Below are 22,097 nucleotides of genomic sequence, written 5' to 3'. Positions count from 1 at the left end.
CTTAGGTTACATCATGCCAGCCATTGTATAGCATTTGAGATAGAATTTTACACTTCTGGCCACTGCTACTTATGGTATTTATTTATTTATTTTTAAATGCAACAGCACAAATGCTGGGTTCAGGATGAAGTGTGCAGAATAAATTAGTTTATTAAACATAAGCACGTTTGCATGTTTTCTGAGGGCTTAGTTTATTTTGAGGACAGAACCTTTGAAGACAGAATTTTTTTTGATTTCTCAATTTGGTGTTTCTCAATTTGGTCACTAGGTGGTGCATATGTTTCTCATTGTTGATGACATAGACCAAGATCATAGAGAAGTCTCTCTAACATCATAGAGAAGACTCTTTAAGCCTCTTCTTCCTTTTCCCCATGTGTCCTCATTTCCTTTACAATCTTTTGATACAGTTTTAAAATAGGTTTAAAGGTAAAGGACCCCTGAAGTTAAGTCCAGTCGTGAACGACTCTGAGGTTGCGGTGCTCATCTCACTTTATAGGTTTACTCATATGTTAATCCTGTGGAGTACAATGGGAGGGAGATAATTCTGTGTGTAAGTGTTTGGAATGTTACCTAACAATCCTTTAGGACATAGTGGGCTTTACTTCTAAATATACACGCGCAGAATTGCAGTTAGTGTAGGAAGTCATGACTGGAAGATTACTTGCAGGGATTACTGATTTTTCTTTTTCTTTTTAAAAAATGCGTTCTTAGAGATTTGGCTGAAGAAGCTGTAATAATCCTATAGTATTCACTCTAAAGCAGGCGTCAGCAAACTTTTTCAGCCGGGGGCCAGTCCACTCTCCCTCAGACCTTGTGAGGGGCCAGACTGTATTTTTTGGGGGGAAATGAACGAATTCCTATGCCCCACAAATAACCCAGAGATGCATTTTAAATAAAAGCACACATTCTACTCATGTAAAAACATGCTGATTCCCAGACCATCCACGGGCCGGATTTAGAAGGTGATTGGGCCAGATCCGACCCCCGGGCCTTAGTTTGCCTACCTATGCTCTAAAGCAAAACTCACAGCATTCCTAAACACACATATACAGTGGTGCACCGCAAGACGAACGCCTCGCAAGACAGAAAACCCGCTAGACGAAAGGGTTTTCCATTTTGGAGGCGCTTCGCAAAACGAATTCCCTATGGGCTTGGTTCGCAAGACAAAAACGTCTTGCGAGTTCCTGCGGGTTCCCCCCCCTTCCCCCCCTTTTCCTAAGCCACTAAGCCGCTTATCAGCTGTTCCGCTGATAAGCCGCTTAACAGCTGATCGCTAAAAGCCGCTAAACCGCTAATAGCGCTAATCCGCTAAGCTGTCAGTGGGCTTGCTTCGCAAGACGAAAAAACCGCTATACGAAGAGCCTAACGGAATGGATTAATTTCGTCTCGCGAGGCACCACTGTACCTACAAATAAAGTCTGATCTAGGAACCTGGGGTAGATTGGACTATAAAGTTGCCACACTCCTACCAGGGCACATCTACCTGGGTGTAAAGTTCCACAACTGAATATTGGTGAGTCTGCACAGAAAATTGACCGAAAGTGGTAGCGGTACAACCCCTATGCAGAAATTTTGACCTGGGAGTAAAGGAAGGAAGAAAATCCCTATCATGGCTGAACCCAAGAAGTCTTACTCCCCAAGTAGAGTGCAAGGAATCTGGGCATGTATCTGCAGCAGTGGAAAACCTCTACGTGCTTGTACCTGGGGACTGGGGTGAGGAGAGATATTACAACCCCCAAGGGGACTGCACTCCCAGTATAGTATACTCACAACCCCTCCACGTCTGTTATGTTAAGCACAGTTCCCATTAATTTCAACTGGGATTGCCGTCTGTTTTCTATTCCCAGTCAAGTGTTCACTAGACTAGCCTCACTTTCTAGAAATGGAGGCACCTGGAAGGCTACAAAGCATCTGGCTGTAAAGCTGCCATAATCCAACCAGGGTACATTTACGGTGGGGGAAAAGGAAGAAAAACCCTACCATGGCTTAACCCAGGAAGTTTTACACTCTTGAGTAAACCCCACAGCTGAAGTAATGGAAATTCTATTCATTCTCCTAACTGGGGGGCAAACAGAGAGCTATTAACACCCCCTCCTAGACGGGACTTGAGGTAGACTTCAGAAAAAATAGTTTATATATCTTTGTCAGCTTTAACTGGGAGTTTTTCACTTCCTTCTTCTCCCTTTCCAACCCTTCAATTCAAAGTACGCTGACACCTAGTGGCAGACAAGGCAGGGAGTGAACTGCACACAGAATGTAGAACAACCATGAGTTCTTAAGTTAACTTTGCCAAAATAAATGCTGGGCTGCAGGAAGGAATGTGCAAATTCTGGTCCTACATTGATCACAAGAATGCAGAATGGGGGGGGGGGAAACCACACACACATCCCACTCGTGTAATTCCCCCCCCCATTTCCAGTATCAATAATAGTAATTATTCCCCCCCAGTGATTTTGAATGAAATGACCCGAATTTGTATAATTTTTTCTTGATTCTTTCTTTCTTCATCCAATGCTATTGTTTTTTCTTTGTGTTACTGAATTATATGCTCCTGATTAAGTAAACAAAAAATTAAAAAGTAAGTGATTTTGCTGACTTAATTATATTTCCAAAGCATGATAGGTTTAACAGGACCTAGCTGCAATGAGCTGCTCTGGCAAAGGCCAAGTAGCCCAGTAGGCATTGGCTCCCCGGCACTTTGAAAAGCTAGTTGCCTTTTGGCCACATTCCAAATACATTTTTGAACTCTCTTCTCAGTTTCGGAAGTAGTTTGGTACGGAGCATGGCGGTTGTGCTATTTGTGGAAAAGTGACCTAAAATCCGCTTGGATCCTGCTGTTTGGATATTGACTTATAGCTGTAAACCTGTGCTGGGTTACATGGAATAAGCCTTATTGAACACAAAGGGAGTAAACTTGGAATAGAATCAGGCTGCATAAACAGCTTAGAGGTTTCCTAACAATACATATTGTGAAATAATAATAAAAAGTATTCATTTTGAGAGTTTGTCTGCTAAAAATAGGAATGTCATCATTGTGGCAAGATGGTATAATGGCTGTACTGTAGGATGTCTTGTGGTTGGGAAGTTTATTTTCCCTTCAGGCTGTAATGCGTGGGAGTATGATAATATCTTGTATATTATTATGTATAATAGGCAGCCCATTCAACGCCATACGTGTAGTCAAACGAAAGCTTCAACAGCTGCAAAATTAGTTTGTCCATAGTTTTACATGCTTCAGCTGGCAGAAAATGTACCTTCCTGGAAGAATTACGCCCGCCCTGTGCATTACACACACACACACACACACACACACACACACACAGAGAGAGAGAGAGAGAGAGAGAGAGAGAGAGAGACTTGTGATTTGCATCTGAAATTCATTTCTTCTCTTCTGAATGTATGTATAGTAAAACGATATGCCATCTGGTTGACTATTCAGTTCTGTGAAAAGATGACATTTTTTTTGGGGGGGGGGGGATTCATGAGAGATGATAAGCCTTTGCAGCATCCAGTGAATTTCAGTAGGAACAATGCTTCTTCACCTGTGATTTCTTAATGCTTACTTTTGACATGGTTTGGAGGACTTGCCCTCTCCCTCAAAACACTTTGAAGCCTAGTACAGTGGTACCCTTGTTCCCAAACGGCTTAGCTGTCAAACAAATGGGCTCCCAGATGCCGCAAACCCGGAAGTAAGTGTTCCAATTTGCGAACGTTTTTTGGAAGCCGAACGTCCGACGTGGCTTCCACAGCTTCTGATTGAGTGCAGGAAGCTCCTGCAGCTGATCAGAAACCGCACCTTAGTTTTTGAATGGTTCTGGGAGTCCAACGATGGATTAAGTTCAACATCCAAGGTACCACTGTACTGACCACGGGGACCAGTAACGTCCCATCAGACTGCACCTCAGATCTTTCCAGATTGGGTGTTGTCAGGCACAACGTAACAAAGTGCACATAGGATTCTTTACAAGTGAGCCATGGCTGTTCCTCGAATCTTATGAGGCTGGAATGGGTGGAAAGAAAGAACATTCATACCATCCTAAACTGTGATAAAATGCAATAAAGAAATAAAATTATCTAATGACCTCCATTACCCTATTTGTAGAAAATCCATACTGTCAGGTTTCAGGAGTAGCCTATTCCCTTATTCCCTTTGCTAGAAAAAGAACTTTGGAAGGAAAAGGTTGTGGTTTATGAAAAGGTACAATGTATTTTTTTTTAAAAAAAAAATATTGCTTGTTTTCATGCATTTGGTTACTGGATAGAAATGGTTGCATTGCTGAGGTTCCCCCGCCGTCATCCACAATTCCAATTTTGTTCTTCAGAATAAAGCGCTGCCAGAACTTGTTCACTGACCTAAAGCAGCTGAGGCTTCCCATAATACTTCTTAGGGAGCTGACAAACTGAAGTATTTTGCTGCTTCGTGGGATGCTACATCAATATGATGTTTACTTCATAACAAGCACGGTTAGAACTCAGAGGTTTAGTGGAGTCTGGGGACACACAGACAGGCAGACAGACAGGCGTGTGTGCGTGTGTCTGCGTGTAGTTGTGGAAAGAATATCATGGCTTTAGAAATCTCAAAAGCGGATGAAAGGGGGACTGATGCTCGGGGGGCGGGGGCGGGGAGAGACCTGTGGTGGCAAAGAAGTCAGGAGCAGAATGTGTATGGCAGGGCCAGGGAGGAACATTAATCTCCTAAGGGAAATTAATCACAAAATGAGACAAGGCTTGGGAAGCAGTGAATGAAAAACAACAACAACAACACAAACCCCAGCAACTACAGGTTCCAGAAACTGACTTGTCAGCTGCCCTTGGCCTTTTTGACCCATTAATGAGAGGATAGAGCCATACAGCAGATTCTGCCAAGTTAGACAGCTTGAAATAGAGCTTTAACTATTTTAAGTTCCAAAAGGTTCTGTGTGTATGTGTGTGTGTGTGTGTGTGTGTGTGAGAGAGAGAGAGAGAGAGAGAGAATATACTAGGTTCGTATTTCAGAAAGAAGGAGGCTGGGGGTTGCATTTGTGTGATGACTTCCTTCCACAGCCACCTTGCCAGTCTGGTGCCCTCTCAGTGTCTTGGGCTGCAACATCCCTTGGCGCCAGCCTACATGGCCAATTTGTTTGTCAGCCCCAGGCAGCACAGGAATAGTCGGCACCTCTCCTTGTGGGTGGAAAGATGGCAAATATATTTTAAAGATTTCACAAAAGGCCTGGCTATTGCAGGGTTTAGAAATACTGCCCAGCCCATCAGAGGCTTCTTGTTTCTGGTGGAACGGCAATTAAAGTAATAGTTTGGAACATGGTCATATTGGGCCTTCTTGTTTAGCACTGCGGTGACCCTAGAGACAACTTGGCATTATGTCTATGCAGTAAACTGCGAGTCAGAGAGAACACAGCAAATCAAGAAGAGAATAAGAATTGTGTTGCTCGTCAGACCAAACGCCCGTCTAGTCTAGCACTTGGGTTCTTACAACTAGATGGCCCAAGAATCTCACAAACAAGTCATCCTCTATCCACAACATCTGCTAACCTACTAACGATGGGTACTCCATTTAGCTATTATGGCTAGTATGAATGGAGTTGTCTCCACAAACATGGATAAAGCACAGAGACAAGTGATTTCTAAGGAAGGGAGACTACCAAAGCCTTTTTTTGAAATGACTGAAACTATGGACTTGATTGATATTTGGAGAACAAGGAACCCTCTTGAGAGAGAGGGAACTTTTTTCTCTGAAGCAAAAATGACATGGACAAGAATTGACCAAATATGGGTTACTAGTAGCCTGGCGCCAAGAATAAAAAAAATAGAAATCTGCCCAAAAACTTGCTCCGACCATAATGCTGTAAAGATGGAGATGAAATTAACAACAACTGGATCCTTTAGATGGAGAATGAATGACACCCTACTCAGAGATGAAGAGATTTATAAGAAGGCCCCAAAAACATTGAAAGATTACTTTGAGATAAATTTGAGAACAGAAGTGGAGAAAAGAACAATCTGGGACGCTAGCAAAGCCGTGATGCGAGGTTTCCTAATTCAACAGAATTCTATAAAGAAGAAAAAACAAAATGAGAGGAAAGAAAAAATCTTAGAAAAAATGAAAGAAGGAGAAAAGAAATTGAGATCCAAACCAAAGTCTCACGAGATTCTGAGAGAAATAAAGTATTATCAGATGCAATACATGGAACTGATGAATCAAGAAATAGAATGGAAGATAAAGCAAATGAGACAAAAGACATTTGAATCAGCAGACAAATGTGGGAAACTTCTGTCATGGCAATTGAAAAAGAGGCAGAAATTGAACACAGTGACAAGCCTAGAAATGGATGGGAAGATTATCCACAAACCTAATGAGATAAGTAATTGTTTTCAAAGCTTCTTTAAGAAATTGTACGCACAAGGGCCAGTTAACGAACAAGAAATAGAAGAATTTATTAAAAAATATGGACTACCAAAAATTTCAGAACAAAGTAAAATGACCCTGAATGAGAAAATAACAGAACAAGAAATAGAGGGTGCCATTCAGAATATGCAATTGGGAAAATCACCAGGACCAGATGGTTTGACTGCTAGATATTACAAACTGCTGAAGGAATGGTTAATACAACCACTGAAGGAAGTTTGCAATGAAATTTTGGAGGGGAAAAAGGCACCTGAATCGTGGAAAGAGGCTTTCATCTCACTTATACAGAAAACAGAAACTGAAAAGAACCAGGTCAAAAACTACCGCCCTATATCTTTACTTAATGTGGATTATAAGATTTTTGCAGACATTTTGGCAAAAAGATTGAAGAGAGTATTGTTAGGGGAGATTCATAAGGACCAAGCTGGCTTTCTCCCAGGGAGACATATGTCAGACAATGTGAGGAACATTATAGACATTTTGGAGCTGTTAGAAGTTGACATCAACAGGAAGGTCGTTTTGATTTTTGTGGATGCGGAGAAAGCCTTTGACAATATTTGTTGGAGCTTTATGAAGAAGAATCTCCAAGGGATGGGGGTAGGCCAAGGCTTTGAAAACGGTATAGGTGCAATATATTCTAAACAAAAAGCAAAGTTAATTGTAAACAATGTGGTAACAGAAGAAATATCTATAGAAAAAGGTACACGACAGGGATGCCCAATATCCCCCTTGCTTTTTATATTAGTCCTGGAGGTTTTGTTAAATATGATTAGAAGGGACCAGTTGGTTAAAGGAATTCAGGTTGGAGTTAAACATTACAAGCTAAGGGCATTTGCAGATGACCTAGTATTAACTTTGCAACAGCCAGACACTAGTACTAAAAGAGTATTAGAACTAATTGAGATATTTGGTCAAGTAGCAGGATTCAAATTGAACAAACAGAAAACGAAAGTGCTGGAAAAAACTTAACAATGGAAGAAAGAGAGAGGTTTCAGAGTGAAACAGGTCTGGAAATAACGAAAAAAGTGAAATATCTGGGGGTGAACTTAACATCTAAGAATGTTAATTTATTTAAGGACAATTATGAAAAGTGTTGAACAGAAGTAAAGAAAGATCTGGAAATATGGTCTAGATTGAGACTTTCCTTGTTAGGCCGAATTGCTGTTATTAAGATGAATGTATTGCCTAGAATGTTATTCTTATTTCAGACGTTACAGATTTTGGACAAGATGGACTGTTTCAAGAAGTGGCAGAAAGACATATCTAAATTTGTCTGGCAGGGCAAAAAGCCCAGAATAAAATTTAAGATTTTAACTGACGCAAAAGATAGAGGGGGTTTTGCCCTGCCGGACTTAAGACTCTATTATGAATCAGCAGCTTTTTGCTGGTTGAAACACTGGTTACTTCTTGAAGACACAGACATTTTGGATTTGGAAGGGTATGACAATAACTTTGGTTGGCATGCATATTTATGGTATGACAAGGCAAAGGTGTATAAAAGTTTTAAAAACCATATTGTCAGGAAAGCATTATACAATGTTTGGACTCGATACAAAGATTTGTTGGAAAGTAAAACTCCCAGGTGGTTGTCACCAATGGAAGCTAAGGCGGTGAAAAAACTTAATATGGACTCTAAATGGCCAAAATATTGTGAAATTCTAGAACAAGATGGTGAAAAGGTTAAACTTCAGAGTTATGAGAAATTAAAGTCCAAAGTTCGAGATTGGTTGCATTACCATCAGATAAATGAGATATTTAAGCAGGACAGGAAAATAGGATTTCAGAAGGAGAGGTCAAAATTAGAAACAGAATTGTTAGAACCCAATACAAAAAATTTGTCAAGAATGTATAACTTGCTGTTGAAATGGAATACACAGGATGAAATGGTGAAATCAGCTATGATTAAATGGGCACAAGACATCGGTCATGACATTATGTTCGCTGACTGGGAACAGTTATGGACCACCGGTGTTAAATTTACGGCGTGTAATGCCTTAAAAGAAAGCATAATGAAAATGATCTATAGGTGGTACATGACCCCAGTCAAGCTTGCAAAAATTTATCATTTGCCCAATAACAAATGTTGGAAATGCAATGAGACTGAAGGTACTTTTTATCACCTATGGTAGACCTGCCCGAGGGTTAAACCCTTTTGGGAAATGATCTATAATGAAATTAAGAAAGTCCTTAAGTGGACCTTTTTTAAGAAACCTGAGGCTTTTCTCCTGGGCATGGTTGGCCAATTGGTGCCAAAGAAGGATAGGATCTTTTTTATGTACGCTACCACAGCAGCAAGAATTCTTCTGGCAAAGTATTGGAAGATGCAAGAACTACCTACTCTGGAAGAATGGCAGACAAAGGTCATGGACTTTATGGGACTGGCAGAGATGACCGGCAGAATCCGCGACCAGGGGAAAGAGACAGTGGAAGAGGACTGGAAGAAATTTAAAATATATCTTAAAAATTGTTGTAAAATTGAGGAATGTTAAGATGTCAAGGGGTAAGAAGTAGAGAATTACAGCTGTAACTAATAAGCTTATGGAAACGTAATGAAAGGGAACTAATAGACAAACTGACTAAAGGGTTGCTAAAGAATTTCAAAATAAGGATGCAGCGAAAGGGAGGTATGGGGAAGTCGGAGGAAAGAAGGTGTATGAAAATAAGAGTATGAAATTATACATGTTTAAATGTTTTGTATGTTTTTGTCTTGTGTTTTGTTTGTTTTTATTATGTGTTTGAAAAATGAATAAAAATTATTAAAAAAAAAAAAGCTATTATGGCTAGTATTTGCTCTCCGTCTTGAACGTATCTTAATTCTTTTGAAAGCCATCTGCGCTAGTGACGATCACAACATCTTGTTTCTAGACCAGTTCCTGGTGCCCTTCAGATGTTTGGGACCACAACTCCCTTGACCCCATAGCCAGCATGGCCAGTGATCAGGAGTTGTAGCAGGAGTTGTAGTTCAATACTTGCCTGCTTGGTTGCTGCTATTTTTGCAGCTGCCTCTTCTGGTTAGGAAACAAAGAGCCCTATAGCTGGGTGCCTGAACATTTCCCTGACCTGGGCTTCTGGTTGTAGGATGCTTTGCTTCTCATAACACCAAGGCTGCTGGTTCGATCCCTGTATATGTTTATGGTGTCAACAGGGAGAGTCGCTTTCTCAGATTGGAAAAACACATTTATTGACTCATGAATTTTCAGAAAGTATGCGATAACTAATATTAATCTCAATAGAGTTCTGCACTTGGCTGACTTAAATATTTTTTCCCAATCAAAACACTGCCATTTATGCTGTCAGTCAGAACTGAGCATCCGACTTCATATACCCTTTATTTGAGGGGAACAACAGAAAAGAAGTCTGTGAAAACACATCGGGAGTATTTAATAAACATTATTGGAAAGTAAACAGTTGAACCTAATAAAAGCGTTCTGTTTAATCCTGTTTTTCCACATACAGCATTTGTGTCAAAAGAAGACTTTATCCTTTTAGTTCTTATACCTTGTATCCTCCCTTTTTGAATGAGTGCATAGTAGCATTTTACTCTCACAACAACCCTGTAAGGTAGGTTGTGCTGAAAGATGGAGGCTTTCCAGAAGCCACCTAGAGAGGATCATAGTACCTGTGGGGTTTTTTTTTGGGGGGGGGGTCCAAACCTGAATCCTGCAATTAATGGGACTGAACGGCCTATGGATAATTTATTTTTTAATTTAATTTTCCTATATGTATAGCCTGCCTTTTTTCTGTCATGGAAATCAAGGGTCATAGAATCATAGAGTTGGAAGAGACCGCAAGGGCCATCGAGTCCAACCTCCTGCCAAGCAGGAAACACCATCAGAGCACTCCTGACATATGGTTGTCAAGCCTCTGCTTAAAGACCTCCAAAGAAGGAGACTCCACCACACTCCTTGGCAGCAAATTCCACTGTCAAACAGCTCTTACTGTCAGGAAGTTCTTCCTAATGTTTAGGTGGAATCTTCTTTCTTGTAGTTTGGATCCATTGCTCCGTGTCCGCTTCTCTGGAGCAGCAGAAAACAACCTTTTCCCCTCCTCTATGTGACATCCTTCCTCTTCTCCAGGCTAAACATGCCCAGCTCCTTTAGCTGTTCCTCATAAGGCATCGTTTCCAGGCCTTTGACCATTTTGGTTGCCCTCCTCTGGACATGTTCCAGTTTGTCAGTGTCCTTCTTGAACTGTGGTGCCCAGAACTGGACACAGTACTCCAGGTGAGGTCTGACCAGAGCAGAATACAGTGGCACTATTACTTCCCTTGATCTAGATGCTATACTCCTATTGATGCAGCCCAGAATTGCATTGGCTTTTTTAGCTGCCGCATCACACTGTTGGCTCATGTCAAGTTTGTGGTCAACCAAGACTCCTAGATCCTTTTCACATGTACTGCTCTCAAGCCAGGTGTCACCCATCTTGTATTTGTGCCTCTCATTTTTTTTTGCCCAAGTGCAATACTTTACATTTCTCCCTGTTAAAATTCATCTTGTTTGTTTTGGCCCAGTTCTCTAATCTGTCAAGGTCGTTTTGAAGTGTGATCCTGTCCTCTGGGGTGTTAGCCACCCCCCCCAGTTTGGTGTCATCTGCAAATTTGATCAGGATGCCCTTGAGTCAGGGTGTGGATATATGGCTCCTAGGTGAAACCCATACTTGCTTAGCTTCAGCAAGACCATACCTTGAGTGACTGCATTGCAGTGGGTTGGACTAGATGGCATTTGGTGTCCCCTAGAACTACAGTTCTATGATTCTGTGACGAGTACTTTGCCACTGTCAGTGAGTCTGAATAATTCCACTGCTTTCATATTGACGTCAGTGGTGGAGTTTACAATAGGCTAAACCAGTGATTCACAGTTTCCCCCCCTGCATGTACCACTTGAAAATTTTGAGGGTCTTGGCAGACCAGTTAATGGGTTCTGTGCTTGTTGACACACTTGCCTTGTGCTGTGCTAGATGCTGTAAGATTTTTTTAATTGCATTTTTATTGCATTGCAATTTGAATTTTGTTGCTCCTGCCGTTCTTCACAAACACATTGAGGACCACCCAAATGAAACTCCCAGACAACTGTTTGGGAAGCCCTAGCCTAAAACATTTATCTGAACCTGTGACCCGTAGTGGTGGATCAGCATCAAAGGAAAGCAAAAAGAAGCAGCAATTTTAAGCAATAGAATATTTGAAGCCATGGGATTGCACCCTTGTTCCCCTCTCCTGGCTTTTGTTTCCCCTGCCAGCCTTAACCAGCATTTCCTCTTACATTTAAGCAGGAACCCTATTTGTGGTAACTGTGGTTACCATTTGTGAACCACAGTTAAGTCAGGGGGGGAGATTCTCCTCTGAGAGATGGGAGGGACGGGACGGGCTGCCTCTGGTTGTCCTAGCATGTGGATCAAAACTACTGCCATTGCAGAATCTCCTCTTAATGCTTCTCCAGAGTTGTCATTCTTCTATTCCATCACCTTTGCCATGCTGATGAACAGAGGAGATTCTCATCTGTCTCTCAGTAGCCATCACAACTGAATGGAACCTCAGCATGGGTGCAGCCAGCATTTTTGTTAGGGGGAGAAGAACCTCTGTTAGCTATGTACTTTTATCTATTTTTATTGATTTAGGGGGGCAGCTGCCCCCCCCAGCTGCCCCCATGAACCGCAGTTTTTGTAGTATACCTCTGAACAGCAGGTCTTGGGGATGACAAAAAGGGAATGCTTATTTGGGAGTTTGCAGAGACATCTGACTAGCTATTGTTGGAAGCTGGCTCTTAGACTACCTTTGCCTTCCTTTGATATGGTACGGCAATTCTTCCATTTACAAGTTAGCTACAACATCAAACAATATTTTGGATCTCAGATAACAAGGTTGAGAGATCTCATTGCATGAAACCCATTGAGCTATTGTCACTCAAGATACTGAGCTAAATGGATTGCTTGTCTCCTGCATATGCCAAGGTTAGCTCTTTTTATCCTTAAAATATAGGAACATGATCAAGTTATAACGGTGGGGCTGTGCCAGGATGAAATCTATTATCAATTCCAATGCCTGCTGGGTTTTTTTTAAATGACCGCATGGCTTCATTCCTTTAGAGCTAATACTGTGCTTAGCTGTAAGGTAAAGGTAAAGGGACCCCTAACCATTAGGTTCAGTCGTGGCTGACTCTGGGGTTGCGGCGCTCATCTCACTTTATTGGCCAAGGGAGCTGGCGTACAGCTTCCGGGTCATGTGGCCAGCATGACTAAACCACTTCTGGCAAACCAGAGCAGCGCACGGAGTGGTACCTATTTATCTACTTGCACTTTGACGTGCTTTCAAACTGCTAGGTTGACAGGAGCAGGGACCGAGTAATGGGAGCTCACTCTGTCGGTGGGATTCGAACCACCAACCTTCTGATCAGTAAGTCCTAGGCTCTGTGGTTTAACCCACAGCACCACCCGCGGCCCATAGTTAGCTGTAGACTCGAGCAAATGTTTCAGGCTCCAGGAAAATGCCAGGGAACAGGGCAACCAACTTTAGGGGTATGATAAGGAAAAACGCTAAAGTAGGAATGCATTTGTTTGAAATGGACACCTGGAAATTGAATGTAGTGACAATGATCCCTTTGCTCAGATGTAAACTGCACATCTGGATGGTGATTTCCACTATTTTACCTTGCTAGGTAAGGCAGCCTTATTGCACTGTATGTCTGCCCAGTGGCAAGTCTTTACATGCCAGAAGATGCTCCCCCCACGTAACTGTTGCTGACAGAGCATCTGTTTCTCGCTATTGGTTTGAAATTCCACCAGTGAAGAACAGTTGTCTGTTTTTGTATCGCAACATGCATTTACATTGCACAGGTCTGGTAAATCTTACTCTCTGCCACCCAGCGACTTTTATTTAGAGCATATTCCATCAGCAGGCACTGCAGTTTAAATGCAGCTGCACGGCACAGTTTCTTCACAGTGGTGAAGTCTGCTGAAAAAGGAAGAAAGATTTTGGATTGGTTTTTTGTTTTGCTCTGTGCATGCTTGCCCTGTGTATCATCAGGTAACATACCTGCATATTCACGATGTCCAAACCTTCTCGCTTAGCCAGACCGCTGTCTACAAACGCAGCATCTAGACTGCCTTTGTCTAGGAAAGAAGACTTTAGTGGCAAAATGAGGAAAATTAGTTTAGGTGAAAAGATTTTGAGAGCTGGCAGTGAAGGGAACCTGATTAAGCAGCAGCAACAGCAGCAGGTGCAAACCACAGAAAGACTTCTTTTGCGGAGGGCTCCAATTCTGAAAGGTAAAGCTCTGTTTTTCTCTCTTAAATGAAGAGCCCGGCAGATTAGAGTTTTTTGGAACGAGGCAAACTACCTTTAATAGTGCAGCCACAATTACAGTGTAAAGAAAACCGGGGAGATAAAAGATTGATGTTGTGTTGGCAGTGCACTAACTGTGCTTAATAAGATCTTGTAATAGCAAAGGTATTTTGTCTGTGGTTTAAACCAAGACTTGCAGGCTGAAAAAGTTAATGATCCACAAGGGTTAGTAATGCATGTATCACTCTTCACAGCTTTATTTATTTTTTAATGAACTCTTAACTTACACATTGTACAACTTCAAGGGTTATGAATAAACGGATGCTGAAAATGGGATGTGAAATTGTGAAATAATGTGGAAAGGATGGAAGGTAATAAGTACATGGCGTTCTCTGCCGGACTGTCTCATTCTGCACAGTGGAGCAAAACTGTAGCTTCCGAATTCAGCAAACCAGCTCTGAAAAGAAATACCACAGACAGAAGCATTTTGAAAGGTGCAGACCTGCAGGGAATGAGCAAAGACGCTTGGCGAAGTGGAGGCGAAGTAGTGGAATAATGAATACTCTTACACATCTCCTGATCTCCTGAACGAGATACTTGAGAAACTGTAGTGTGATAGGCAGTGTTTCCCCCCTGCAATTTATAACCAGTGGGAAGTGGAGACTTCAGTTGTATTATGAATCCTAAGGCTGGATTTGCAGGGCGTTATGAAATAAGAGCATCAGTCTCCTAAATGATTTCCCCCTCATCTTTTAGTGACCTGGGGATGGGGGTGGAAGGGAAGCCTTTCCTTTCATAAATGGCAGCCAATTTCGCTTTCCATTACAAGCAGTTAAATCACAGACTTTGTAACTTGAAACTGTAGAGGTTCACTTTATGCACACACACACACACACACACGGAACATCAAAAGCTTATAGGTTTTCTTGCTATTATGGACAGGATGTTTTTCAACAGTGGTCCCCGACCCCCCCCCCCCCGCCCGGCTTGCCTTTTGCATGATTTTTGTTATTAAGAAGAAGGGAGGTGATGACATTTTATATTGCCTAGTGAGATGGACAGTGTGTTTGTACCAAAGGCTCCCTGGGACACATAAAAGACAGGCAGAGAAGCAAATGGCAAAACACTGCTTTTTTGGGGGAGCTTAAAATGTCTGATCTTGCTTGTAGCGAAATGTGCATATTTGGCAGCTGACATGGACACTTCCCTTTGAAGATGAGAAAGAGGCTAAAAAAACTTTGTTTTGAGAAATAGCAAGGTAAAAACAAATTCTCATTAGTAGCAGTACCCATCCATCTCTCCATCTGTCCACCAGGCGGACTTGTAATTTGACTGTGGGATAGAAGGTAATGTTGAACTTTACTGAGGCTCCCCCACCCTTTCTTATCTGTGTTGTGTTTTCTATCATTTTTTTAAAAAGCTACTCAGACAGTGCCTTAAAAAATTGCCTCCTCTTGCAGCTCCTGAAATGCTGCCTTATGATCAGAAAGTTGCAGGCCTTTCCCCAGTGCTGAGTTTTACAGAATATTAAGTGATGCTTTTAGGGAACCTGACTTTTATGAAGCTCCTGAGGCATGCTTCTACCTGTTGCAGCTCAAGTGTTTTTAGTGCTGCATAATATTCTATGATGAACAGCGATGGCTAGTACAGACTGGTGTTTTAAATTTGCTCTTAAAGCTCCTGCAGAAAGAAAGAAGAAAAAACACACACCCAGTGGCTAAAAGTCAAATGGTGTGTGTTTGTGTGTGTGTACGCTTTTGGCATTCAGAGTACTGTGTTTGTTTTTTAGAGCATGAATTGATTCCTCTTATGCATTGCATAACATTGCACATGTGTGTACACATAAGGCAAAGCATTTAAGAAAATTACTTTGGGGAAGGAAGTTGGAAAATGCCTGTTGTGCTTAGTGTCAGGAGCCATATATGAAATATATGGGGGGGGGGGATATTTCTAAATAAACATGCACAGGATTGTGATATGGTTCTTGGTTACAGTGACCTGGGAGTTGGAGAGCCGTGTTGATGAGGTCAGTGACATACCATTATGCACTGAGCACCAAGGGCACATGTGACTGTAGCAGGTTTTGCATGTCCATAGTTATGAGTGGACACTCAGGTGAAATCTACACACAAACACTGTGAAAATCTCTGCATAGCTGAGTCCCCAGTCTCTGATAGCGATGTCAGAGTGTCCTTCCTAGAAGGATAAGTGATCAGTGGCTGTGCTGGAGTTTTAAAGATGGTGGTTTGCATGCAAAATGGGTTGAGATGCTGGTCTCACCTGGAGGTAAGTGACAGTATCATGGAGCTAAATGCAAAATGGCCTCAGATCGTAGGTTTAATGCTGACCTGAAACAATTGCCTTCTACCCACCCAATGCTTTCCTGCTGAACCTGTTGCCATTTAGAGTCCCCACATGCATTAGAAGCACATAGACAGCTCTTTCTTGTTGGGCTGGAGGCTTCAAGATGGAGAAAACTCTTAAAAGCTTAAGAGTAGTAAAACTGGCATGGTGTTTGTTTGTTTCTAGGCAACCCTGGCTAGAGCACAGAATTTCTGATTCCACCTCTGTGTACACTGGAGCAGAGTTTTAACACTGTGTTTTGTTCAACCCTTAAATGTTCTCTGGATGTCCCCAACTGGGGCTGAAGCTTTTGCACAAATTGGGGCACTTCTGCATAAAAACTTCCTGTGATCCCAGTACAACACTGTAGCATTTAAAAAAACCCAAGCCCTAGAAGTTCGAGAAGTCCTAGAAGCTGCCTCTTCTATTTGATAACTGGTAAGGATTATTGCTCATGTCCATGTATTTCAAAATATAGTTGTGACACAGAAGCACATGTTGGGCAAGGAGCATGGATTAAAGCTTCAGAACAGGGAGAAGTGTGCAGTTCTAATGCTCCTAGAACAATGGGAGTTTCGAATGCTGGTTTCGGTATCTATGAAGTGTGCCTGATAAGTGGAAGTGAACTGGAATAATGCATAGGAAGTAGATTCAAGATGGTGTGATTTAAAGATTTTATAGCAAAGGTTCCATTACTCTGTAATGGAATTACTTGTACATTCCAACACAGATGTGTGTGTTCTATATTTGCTAAATACATCAGATGGAAACTAAGCTGAGGGTATGAACAGGTCCTAGACTGCCCATGGTTTTGGTAAGTGTGCTGAAAGTCAAGTGTCTCTCTGGAACACATGTGAATGCACACACACATAGACACCCTCATGCTTTTGGTTTTGGCTCTGGTTTTCTGAGCTGAGCATGCAGCAATTAAGTGCTGAAAAGTCAGGCATGCGTGTAGGGATGCTAGTTTGTCTACTGCTGCTTATAGTACAGGATTGCCACCAATTTGTTGAAATAATTGTATGTGAAGCAAAAGAAGTTGCTTTGCTGTGCAAGGAGATACCATTGCCCAGCTTAATAAGGGCCAAATTATATGTCCCATTAAATGTGTGATTAAACATGCTACTGACTGCAGTGGCACCTTTTCTTCAGAATCAAATAACAGCTTTTAGAGACCAGTTTTTTATCATGTCCATAACAGTATGAGTAGGAAGGACTGAACTCTCTTCCTTGTATAACACAGTTCCAATTGTGACATATGCATGCCTGGTAGCTTCTATTAAACACCACCAGATAGGTTTGATGCTTTCACACATTTAACCTAACTTAGTAACAAACATGACTCGTGCAATCTTTTTACAAAAAGGCATGTTGTAAATTGTATCAAATAAGATGTGTTTCTGTTGGAGGCCTTAATAAACACAGGTGGAGTTTTGGAAGCCAGCATCATGGATTGGATCCAGATTTCCCAGGAGCAGGACACTGGAGGAAGGAATGCGCAGTTAGGGGAGGGGAGGAAAGAGATATAGGAACTTAGAAAGCTACTTTAAAAATAAATAAATCCAAGATTAGATACATGATAAGTGTTTGAAATGCACAGGGCTTCCCCCTGCCCAACACTTCAGTACACATCACTTTTCACTTTCCATACCTGCATGCTACACCAATAGTTGAAGCAGCAGCTATGTTGCTGGTATCCACATCCATGGGTGGCTGTATACTTTGCAGGTAGTACACATCCATGTTCTTAGCTCACTTACCTCAGTTAGTGTTTCCGTGCCCCATTGGGAGCACGTGCACAGGTTTTTGTTTACCTGTGCCATTTTTTTATTTTTTTATTTTGGGGATGCAAGATTCCCATTACACCAGACTTTCACACCAGACTTTCACAAAACAGTGAGCTCATTGGGTCGTGCCCAGCCCCACCAGTAGCCCACCAGTAGCCCACTGCTGCTGAAGCAGAAGCTAAGTTTAAGGTGGAGGTGAACGAAGAGGCGGAAGCAAAGTGATGGTCCCGAGGGGCAGAAAGGAAGTAGGATGCTCCATTGCGGTACACACCCACACAGGTGTGCTGGCTTGCCTCCACGATTGAGGGGGCCGGCGCCATGCCAATGTGCACACGTCACACAAACGACATGCCCACGCATCACGCGCATGCCACAAGACACAAGTACGGCACACGGTGTGTACAGGCTGCATGTGCATGTTGCTGTGGAATATTGACGGGCCCAGGCATCAATGAAGCTGAATGTTGGACAATTCAGGACAGATAAAAGAACGTGCTTCTTCACGCAGCCCATAGTTAAACTTACTCCCACAGGAGGCAGTGATGGCTACCAACCTAGATGCCTTAATGGAGGACTAGAAAAATTCCAGGAGAGGGCTCTCAGTGGCTACTAGCCATCATGGCTGTGCTCTGTCTCCACAGTTGGAAGCAATAATGTTTCTGAATACTAGTTGCTGGAAATTGTAAAAGGGGAGCGTGCTCTTGTGCTGAGGCCCTGCTTGCAAGTTTCTCACGGGCATCTGGTTGGCCGCTGTGAGAACAGGATACTGGACTAGATGGGCCATTGGCCTGATCCAGAAGTCTATTCTTATGTACTCTTAATCTCCTTCCCCAGAAAGGATTTGTGACCATGAAATAGTTGTTACACTCCACTGCGACTGGGGCTTGAAATAGGATTTGAGACACACACAGGATAGTGCTATAAGTTTGGCTGGAATTCTGGATCATGCCCCAATGTTTGTATAAAAGAGTATTTTGGTTTACCAAGTAGCGCTTTTGCTTCTAGGGCATTATGTAAAGACAATCCTGTAACGAGCAAAACCATCATGCAACAGTATTCAAACCTAATCCACTTTTATTGCTACTGTGTTCGATTTTATTAATATATTCTTGTCCTAAATTTTGTTACTGAAACTTTATGATACAGGGTGTTGTAATTTATTTTTCTTATAAAGCCATGGACAGGTTAAAGCTTGTATATTCTAGAAGTAAACATGATTTCTGCTTTAAACATGAGACATTTTACTCCTGGGACACATTTGCAGAGTTATGCTTATGGTTTATGTCAGAAAAACGGACACAAGGGACTTGCTTTGATATTTTATGACTTAAAACATAAGGCAGTTTAAAATATTTTGTAGCTAGCTGACCAGAGAAGGATTTTAGTAAAATTTTGTTGGATGGCTGCAGTCAGACAGTTAAAATAATTATCAACAAATCTTTTTAAATGTTAAAGGTTCGCTCTCTCTTTCTCCTTTAATGTTAAGAGTATCAATAATAATATATCAGCTTAAATTGCAGATCTGGGTAACCTGCTGGGTCCCAAATTTACCATGCTGTTATGCGTCCTTTCAAATCAAGCGATAAATTCCTGTAGTGCATAATGACAATGAAGTTGACAATCCCCAGTATAACAGAGCGCTTCCTTTTTTGAAGTTGAAAAATGAAAAAAAATTGGGTCATATTACTAATTCTTTGTTGTTGACCAAGATGAATGTGTGGAAAACATGGCCACATTTCTTAGCTCTATCTGAATCCCCACTAACAGCTTTCCTATGCCAACCTCTCTTTTATGAAGAATTCAATATCCAGACAAATGCTCATTGGGCTGCTAAAAGTGTTTATCATGTTTGCACTCTGTTTGACAAAGGCTGAGCACAGGAACTGGATGTACCCAGGCAAAAAGCGAGTTATGTTTGAACCACTTGGTTTCCATTGTATCAAATCCATTTGTTCTGTAAAGCTTACCTTTGAAAAGTGAGGGAATTGAGATCTCTTACCTTTTTTGATCAACTGTGTGTGAAGTCTTCTAGTAATCTGAATGGGGTGGTTTCCATATTGTATAAAATACTTAGCTCCATGTCTGTGTCTACTGAAGAAGCAGTGGGGGATGGGAGGGGGGAAATACTTCCACATGTGGTGGGAGTGTCCAGTTGTACAAGTGTTCTGGATGAGATTGCTCCAGGAAATCTCTGCCATTATGCAACAAAGTATTCCAAAACCCCCTAAGTTAGCTTTATTGTCAATGTTTCCTAATACAGTCCAAAATGTTGTGTACAAGGACTTGCCCCTCCCTTTTTTTTGCTTATGGCTGCTCATATAGAGATTGTGGAACATGGGAGACTTCACATAGACTTTATGTTCCAGGCCTGATGGAATAGAGTTTGAACTTTGGTTATGGTGGCGAAAGTGATTGAGGCTATTAGACTGGCTAGAGGAGTTAAATGTAAATATATATATATATTTTTACAGTTATATGATTCCCTTTTGTTGTATATGTAATTTGACAGCAGGATGGGGTTCTTCTTCAAGAGTCTCAATGACCACTGTGGTCTGACATAATTCCAAAGCATTTTTGGCCTTTAGCTTTATACTCCTGTGGATTTCCTCAGGCCTTTTTTTCAGGGGCAACTCACCGGAACTCAGTTCTGGCACCTCTCAGGTGGGTGCCCATTATATGAGAAAGAGGGAGGCTTTCATTGTAGTTCTGGCACCTCTTTTTCCAGAAAACTAGCACTAGATTTCCTTCAATTATCTCACTCGCCTATTATCCACCTCTGTGTTTTACTGTCTATCCCGTATCATTCCTGTACCATTGTTTTGTAACACTGGTTTGTGTCATATGGTTTGTTCTGTTTCCCATCACAAAAATTTTCAGGAAAAAATGATTTTATAAAAAATGAAAGTATGCACAAAGAGAAACCAAGCAGCCTTGATATTAACAATGAGGGCAATTCATTTTAACTGGTGTGCTAGGTAAAAAAGTGGTCCTGTTGCATATATACTTTGCTGATCCCTGCATTTTAGTTAAGTCCAACTTGCTGCCTCAGCTCAACATATGGCACAGTCTAAAGAAGACTGTCCTCTGGGAATTGTCAGGTTCCTTTGTACCCATATGTCCTAATGAGGGAGAAAAACACTACAACCCAAAAATATGTTGTATCAAAAGCACCTTATGAAACCAGCCCGTCTGCAGTGTGTAATGCGGAATCAGAATGCTCCCTCACCCTGTTCACAGTATACAAAATTAGGAGGTATCCTGGAGGTGGGGCATGAACAAGGCTGGATTGTGTGATGCACTGACCAGAAACTGCAATCACATTCCTATTTGTTGGTAGGTGCCATTGGTTTTTTTACTTACAGAGCTCCAGAACCCGCAGTAGTATAATATTTCTGGATTGTCTTCAGGGGCAACTCTAAGCCAAGCAGGATGCATTGGTTGCAGTAGTTTAAAATACTCTTGATGACAATGAGTATTGTGGGTAATAAATAAATAAACAAACGGCATCCATCAGAAGACACGACTCATGGGAGTTTAATGACTGCCACCCCAATTATGAAACAGAGGAAGCTGGAATAAAATACACGAAACCCTACGGGCTCCTTCTGGAACCCTCAGTTTGGTACATAAAAGGTTTTTGCAAAGAATGTAGGGCTGAGCTGCAGCCAAACAACCTTGAGTGCTTATTTTATCTTTTGTATGCTTTTCATACTGGTATCCGAACAACAATGAAAACGGAAATAACCGACCATCAAAGTAGGAAAGGCATGTTAGCAGACTCAGTGTGCAAAAAAGAGCAGCAGGAAGTATGGATTATAACCCACTTCTGAAAGGATGACAGAGAGGAAACCCCTCAGAGAGGAATCCTACAGGAGGGCATTCCAACAGGAATGGCCCACATAAATTAGCCCCCACATGTTGTTGTCGTTTAGTCGTTTAGTCGTGTCCGACTCTTCGTGACCTCATGGACCAGAGCACGCCAGGCACTCCTGTCTTCCACTGCCTCCCGCAGTTTGGTCAAACTCATGCTGGTAGCTTCGAGAACACTGTCCAACCATCTCGTCCTCTGTCGTCCCCTTCTCCTTGTGCTCTCCATCTTTCCCAACATCAGGGTCTTTTCCAGGGAGTCTTCTCTTCTCATGAGGTGGCCAAAGTATTGGAGCCTCAGCTTCACGATCTGAGGTGTTTTTAGCTCATCTGTTGTAGGGTCTCAGAAATGTGGAGGTCATATGGGAGGAGACATTACCCTTCCCCAACCTTAGTTCCCCACTTGTTGTTGGACTGCAGT

At 41.9% G+C, this 22,097-nt stretch overlaps 1 protein-coding gene across 3 annotated transcripts in view; it reads left to right on the top strand.

Annotated features, from left to right (window-relative positions):
• Positions 1 to 22,097, top strand: part of KIAA1217 — a 356,312-nt gene that overhangs the window by 104,925 nt on the left and 229,290 nt on the right. The gene's annotated exons all lie outside the window — the stretch shown is intronic.

The sequence above is a fragment of the Podarcis erhardii genome (genome assembly GCF_964252035.2).
Source record: "Podarcis erhardii genome assembly, chromosome: 12".
Lineage (NCBI taxonomy): Eukaryota > Metazoa > Chordata > Lepidosauria > Squamata > Lacertidae > Podarcis > Podarcis erhardii.
This window is presented reverse-complemented; position numbering and strand designations above follow the sequence as displayed.